We start from the raw sequence: 7,275 nt of genomic DNA on the forward strand, positions 1-7,275 counted from the left end.
ATCCCATCCCCCATTTGCTGTTCTCCTCCACAGCCGTGGGCCACTGGCCTAACAACACTTCAGCAGCAGAGAAGTCATAAAAATTATGCAGACGTCCCTGATGTGAACATGACCTATTTCAAAGCACTACAGAAGCCTACAGACCTCAGTATCTTCCTGCTACAGTGGCCTCTTCCCTGCACCTGCCTTCATGAAATACTAAATATTGATGGTCTGTTTGTTGTACAGCTTGTTGATGTATCCAAAACCCTTTGTGTTAACTGTTTGTCATTTTACACATATTTATAGTTAAGCATATCAATTATCACATGCAGCAATTATTCTGTTGTAAATGTCTCTGCAGGCTTACTACATGTCAGGCTAGTTGCTTATTTAGAGATAAATGATGGATCACAGTGAAACAATGTCAGGTAAACATACGTTAATGTGACAGATAATCCCACCGAGCTGAATATGAGGTGATAAATATATCATTTCTGTGAATGTTGGAGCTTATAGCATAAATCTGTTGTGTATCAAAGTCAAAGAAGAAATGTTTCTGGGTATCACGTTAGGAGTAAAGACTGGCTGGCTAGACGGATGGATGGATGGATAACAAGTGGATGGATGGATGGATGGATGGAATGATGGATGGATGGATGGAAGAAAGGCTGGATGGATTGATGGATGGATAAATAATGGATAGATGGATGGATAATAATGGATGGATGGATGAAAAGAAGGAAGGAAGGCTGGATAGATAGATGGATGGATTGGTGGATGATGGATGCTAAATAATGGATAGATGGATGGATGGATGGATGCATAATGGATGGATGGATAAATAATGGATGGATGGATGGATGATAGATGGATAATGGATGGATGGATAAATAATGGATGGATGAATGGATGTATAATGGATGGATGGATAATGGATGGACGGATGATAGATGGATAATGGATGGATGGATGGATAAATAATGGATGGATGAATGGATGTATAATGGATAAATAATGGCTGGATGTATAATGGATGGATGGATGGATGGATAAATGATGGCTGGATGTATAATGGATGGATGGATGGATGGATAAATAATGGCTGGATGTATAATGGATGGATGGATGGATAAATAATGGCTGGATGTATAATGGATGGATGCATGGATAAATAATGGCTGGATGTATAATGGATGGATGGATGATAGATGGATAATGGATGGATGATGGATAAATGGATAAATAATGGCTGGATGTATAATGGATGGATGGATGGATGTATAATGGATGGATGGATGATGGATAAATAATGAGTGGATGTATAAATGGACGGATGGATGGATGGATAAATAATGGATGGATGTATAATGGATGGATGGATGATAGATGAATAATGGATGGATAAATAATGGCTGGATGTATAATGGATGGATGGATGATAGATGGATAATGGATGGATGGATGGATGGACGGATGGATAAATGGATAAATAATGGATGGATGTATAATGGATGGATGGATGATAGATGGATAATGGATGGATAAATAATGGCTGGATGTATAATGGATGGATGGATGATAGATGGATAATGGATGGATGGATGGATGGACGGATGGATAAATAATGGCTGGATGTATAATGGATGGATGGATGGATAAATAATGGCTGGATGTATAATGGATGGATGGATGATAGATGGATAATGGATGGATGGATGGATGGATGGATGAATAAATGGATAAATAATGGCTGGATGTATAATGGATGGATGGATCTCTAGTGGTCAGGTAGTAATGGTAATAGTAGTAGCAGTAATGCTAGTTTAGGCCTAACATTATCATCATTTTAACCAATTGTGAAATAAAAGATATTTGAACAACATGATGATTTACCATAAAAATATGTGATAATTGCATTTCAGTGCTACTTTAAAAGGCAGCACTACTAAGCAGGGTCTCTGGCTCTGCAACAGCACACAGACTGGTACAGCTTCATGACTTCATTGATCCTTCAGCACAAGTGGAACAGCCGGACCCAGCAGTCTACTCGCATCTTCATTCCTGTCTAGAAACTCAGCACAGAACTCCACCAACTGGTCCGACTTGCTGCTGCTCCCGTCCAGAGCCACACACACCATCCCACCTGCCATAAGAAGACCATCTCCATCCAGTTATCCACACATAAAAACCTCTGTTTTCACAGGAAGGAAAACCTCCACCAGAACCAGGATGCGATCAAGCAGCGATGAAGTCTGGCTTTTATTTCAGATTTGAGCTTTAAGTCACATGAAAAGAAAATTTGTAGAAACTCTTAACTCTTCCATCTCAGAAATATATTTTAAAAATCAGAAAAGTTGAATTAAAAAGATGCTTTTTCTAATCTTCTGAAGACAAGAACTCACTGCAGACCTGCACTCCAGCTGCTAAGTAGTGATGGGATGTTTGGCTCTTCTGAGAGAGTCGGCTCTTTTGCGCCGACTTCCAAAGAAGAGTCGGCTCTTTTGCTCAGACTCAAAGAAGAGTCGGCTCTTTTGCTCAGACTCAAAGAAGAGTCGGCTCTTTTGCTCAGACTCAAAGAAGAGTCGGCTCTTTTGCTCAGACTCAAAGAAGAGTCGGCTCTTTTGCGCCGACTTCCAAAGAAGAGTCGGCTCTTTTGCTCAGACTCAAAGAAGAGTCGGCTCTTTTGCTCCAACTGTAAGAAGAGCCGTCTTTTAAGGCTCCCAAATGTTAGGATCTTTTGTAGCCACGAATTTTACCTTCAATTCTAAAAAATGAATGGTATGTGTTTAAAAAGCCTTATGGTGTCATCCAAAAGTCATCCTAGAACAAGAGTAAAATGACATATTTACATGACAATATTAGTATAATACATTTAGTAAAAGTAACATTTAGGCTGAAAGTATATTAGCAACATAACACACCAACCATACACACACACACACGCACACACACACAAGGCAAGATGGCATCGGGGCAGCGACAGATTTAGTTGATGTTGACAGCTCTGATTACCAGTCAACCATTTCTTTAACTGTGTCTTAAATGAATTCAGTGTATTTAGGTTTCGGGTGGTTGTGGGGGTTCGGTTCCATCCAGCAGCAGCTCCAACGGAAAAGCAGTCGGGCTAAACACACTTTTCCTAAAGGGAATGACACAATCTCCCCTCGCTGCACCTCCTGCTGTCATCAGATGTTCGGATGTTAAACTGGTGAAGATGATGATAAACCATGAATAATTTTATACATAAGACAGAGATTCATAATGCAGGATAATGGTGAACAGTGTTGGGTTTCTAATCCTGAAGTTTGATTAGTTTGTACAGTGATAGAGTGTCATTATGATTATTAATTATATTATTTACTAGTTAATCATTTAGTCAGTTTATTATCACCATTACAACTGTTTATGTAAATTTTATATGATGTGAAGCACTTTATGGTACCTTATGTTTAAATGTCCACTCAACAATACTTTTCATTTTGAAATAATAAAACATACCAAAGCATTAAAGCTCCAGTGTGTGTCTTTGTGTTTATGTATTTATCCGTGTCAGTACTGAAACAAAGGCTGTTGTAGTGTAAAAGATGCACTGACAGTAGTAATGGCAGGTTATTTCCAAGCAGCAGGGCTGTTGTTGAACTGTTGCTGCCCTCATGTGGAACCTTCTGGAAGAATCTGTTCCACCAGAACAGCAGCTCATCATCATGTTGACCCCGAATCATTCATTCACATTCAGCTCCTAATCTGAAGCCAAAATATTACTTCTGTAATAAACCCGAAACAAAACCTGGAATCAGGCTGTTTTTTCACTTTTAAATGGAATAAAGAGAAGAAGAATCGGGACAGAGTGGGTTTCCGTCACGTGGTCCGGTGTTCAGTCGGTTCGGCACCGTGTCGGGACAGAACACCTACCTTCACATTTACTGGCTTATCTGCAGGTTTCTGCTTCTTTGTCAGAACAGTAAACCGACCAAGGAGAACCCCAAACAGAGAAGTGTGTGTAAACTGTCAGACCAGCATCCATCAGCTTGGTTGGGGGGCGCTGGCCTCAATCCTGGTGTTTGGGTTTCTGAGGAGCTGCTGCTGCATCAGGAGGTGCTCCACCTGCCCTGAAGGACCGGCATCCACCCAGAAGCAGCTGCTTGAGGAGAAGGTCCCAACATGGTGTCAAGGGGTTGCCAGACCACTGTTTAATAATAATAATAATAATAATAATAATAAACAAGTTTATATTTAAAATGAATGTGGGACCTTCTCTTCTGTCATCAGGCCACCAGAACCAGACCTCTTCCGCAACAGAGTTTCATGTCAGAATAAAAATCTGAATTAGGTGAAAGAAGCTGATTTAGAGCACGAAGAAGACTGTGAGCTGTAAGGCCGACATGCAGGGGCGTCCCACAGGGCGTCCCACAGGGCGTCCCACAGAGCGTCCCCACAGGGCGTCCCACAGAGCGTCCCACAGGGCGTCCCACAAGGCGTCCCACAAGGCGTCCCACAGGGCGTCCCACAGGGCATCCCACAGGGCATCCCACAGGGCATCCCACAAGGCGTCCCACAGGGCATCCCACAGGGCGTCCCACAGGGCGTCCCACAGGGCGTCCCACAGGGCATCCCACAGGGCATCCCACAAGGCGTCCCACAGGGCATCCCACAGGGCGTCCCACAGGGCGTCCCACAGGGCGTCCCACAAGGCGTCCCACAGGGCATCCCACAGGGCGTCCCACAAGGCGTCCCACAGTGCGTCCCCACAGGGCATCCCACAAGGCGTCCCACAGGGCGTCCCACAGTGCGTCCCCACAGGGCATCCCACAAGGCGTCCCACAGGGCATCCCACAGGGCGTCCCACAAGGCGTCCCACAGTGCGTCCCCACAGGGCATCCCACAAGGCGTCCCACAGGGCATCCCACAGGGCGTCCCACAAGGCGTCCCACAGTGCGTCCCCACAGGGCATCCCACAAGGCGTCCCACAGGGCGTCCCACAGGGCGTCCCACAAGGCGTCCCACAGGGCGTCCCACAGTGCGTCCCCACAGGGCATCCCACAAGGCGCCCCACAGGGCGTCCCCACAGGGCATCCCACAAGGCGTCCCACAGGGCGTCCCACAGTGCGTCCCCACAGGGCATCCCACAAGGCGTCCCACAGGGCGTCCCACAGGGCGTCCCACAGGGCGTCCCGCACACCGGGGGTCCACCTGCCGGGGGCCAGCATTGGTTCATGCAGGATGGAGGAATCCGGGACAACCCCTGTCCTGGGGGCCGCAGGGCAACATGTAACCACTGATCTACATGTGGACACCACAAGGCAGGAAGCCGCATCTTCCAGGATCTATTTCCTTTTATGATTTAATATGAAATGAATCCACAACTCAGTTCTGAGATTAAAAGTGAAATGATCCACGTTGGTGCTGGTTTCCTCTGCAAGCCTGACATGAATGTTTCCACCTTTTTCTTCTTTGAATGGTTTTCCTTTCCAGAGCAGAGTCAGACGTTCCACTGGAACGGTTCCAGCATCGTGTTCTCATCTGGTTTGGGTTGACAGGTTCCTCACCCGCAAGCGGGACTGCTGCACCGTGGGAACGGGGCTGACACCCTGCAGGTCAGAGCAGTCCGGACGTTTCTACCTGCTCTTCAACATTTAACACAGGTGTGGTTTATCATCAGTTTCTACGGTGATGATAGTTTATTTTTTCAACCAAAATCTTCAAGAAGAATCTATTTGTTTATCAAATAGTGCATATTATATATATATATATATATATATATATATATATATATACATATACATATATATATATACACACACACACACACACACACACACACACAGAACCAGTCAAAAGTTTGGATACACCTTCTCAGTGGTTTTTCTTCATTTTATTTTATTAATTGCAGAGCACAACTAAATACATCCACACTGTGAAGGAACACATGGAAATATGAAGTAAACAAAACGTGGTAAATAAACCAGAATATGTTTCATATATAGGATTCTTCAAAGTGACCACCTTTTGCTTTGATGACAGCTTGGGACACTCGACATTTTCTCCATCAGCTTCATGAGGCAGTCACCTGGAGTGGTTTGTCATTAACAGGATTACCTTGTCAAGAGTTCATTTCTGGGATTTCTTTCCTTCTTAATGTGTTTGAGACCATCGGCTGTGATGTGCACAGGCATGTTGCTACAAGGTCTACACAGTGGTTTCATTCTGATCCCTGTTATAATCCATATTATGGCAAGAACCACTCAGCTAAGTCAAGAGAAATGACAGTTCATCGTTACTTTAAGACATGTTGGTCGGTCCATCTGGAACATTTCAAGAAGTCTGAAGGTATTCTCTTGTTACAAAGACCATGAAACACGATGATGAAACTGGCTCTCATGAGGACCTCCTCCGGACAGGAAGACCAAGAGTTACCTCAGCTGCATAGGATAAGTTCATCAGAGTCACCGATCTCAGAAACCGCCAATAAACTGCACCTCAGATAAGAGCCTACGGAAATTATTCAGAATTCAAGATGGTGATGCATTTCAACATCAGCTGTCCAGAGGAGACTGCATCGGGTCTCCATGGTCAGACTGCTGTAAAGAAGCCACTTCTGAGAAAGAACAATAAGAACAAGAGACTAATTTGGGCCAAGAAACATCAGGAATGACCTCATATCAGTGGAAATCTGTGCTCTGGTCTGATGAATCTAAAGCTGAGATTTTTAGTTCCACTCGCCATGTTTGTGTGAGATGCAGAAAAGGAGCAGATGGTTCCTATATGTGTGGTTCCCACGGTGAAGCATGCAGGAGACGTGGTGGTATGGTGGTTCTTTGCTAGTGAAACAGTTGATTAATCAGTCAACACCCGAGGAACACTTAACCAGCATGGCGACCACAGCAACATGCCATCCCATCTGGTTTGCACTCAGTGGGATGATGATGGTCCCAAACACAGAGTGCTGCATAGGACAACCTGCTTCCACAATCGCTTGACCTGAACTCACTTCAGATGGTTTGGACCAAAGAGTGACGGCAAAGCCTCTAACAGGTACTCGACACCTCCAGGAACTCATTTGAGACTACTGATTAGCCATTCCAGGTGACTGCCTCATGAAGCTGATGGAGAAAATGTCATGAGTGTACCAAGCTGTCATCAAAGCAAAAGGTGGTCACTTTGAAGAATCTGAAAAATGAAACATATTCTGGTTTATTTACCACGTTTTTGTTTACTTCATAATTCCACGTGTTCCTTCACAGTGTGGATGTATTTAGTTGTACTCTGCATATATATATGTGTATATATATATAT

This window comes from Telmatherina bonti (genome assembly GCF_933228915.1).
Source record: "Telmatherina bonti genome assembly, chromosome: 21".
Classification (NCBI taxonomy): Eukaryota; Metazoa; Chordata; class Actinopteri; order Atheriniformes; family Telmatherinidae; genus Telmatherina; species Telmatherina bonti.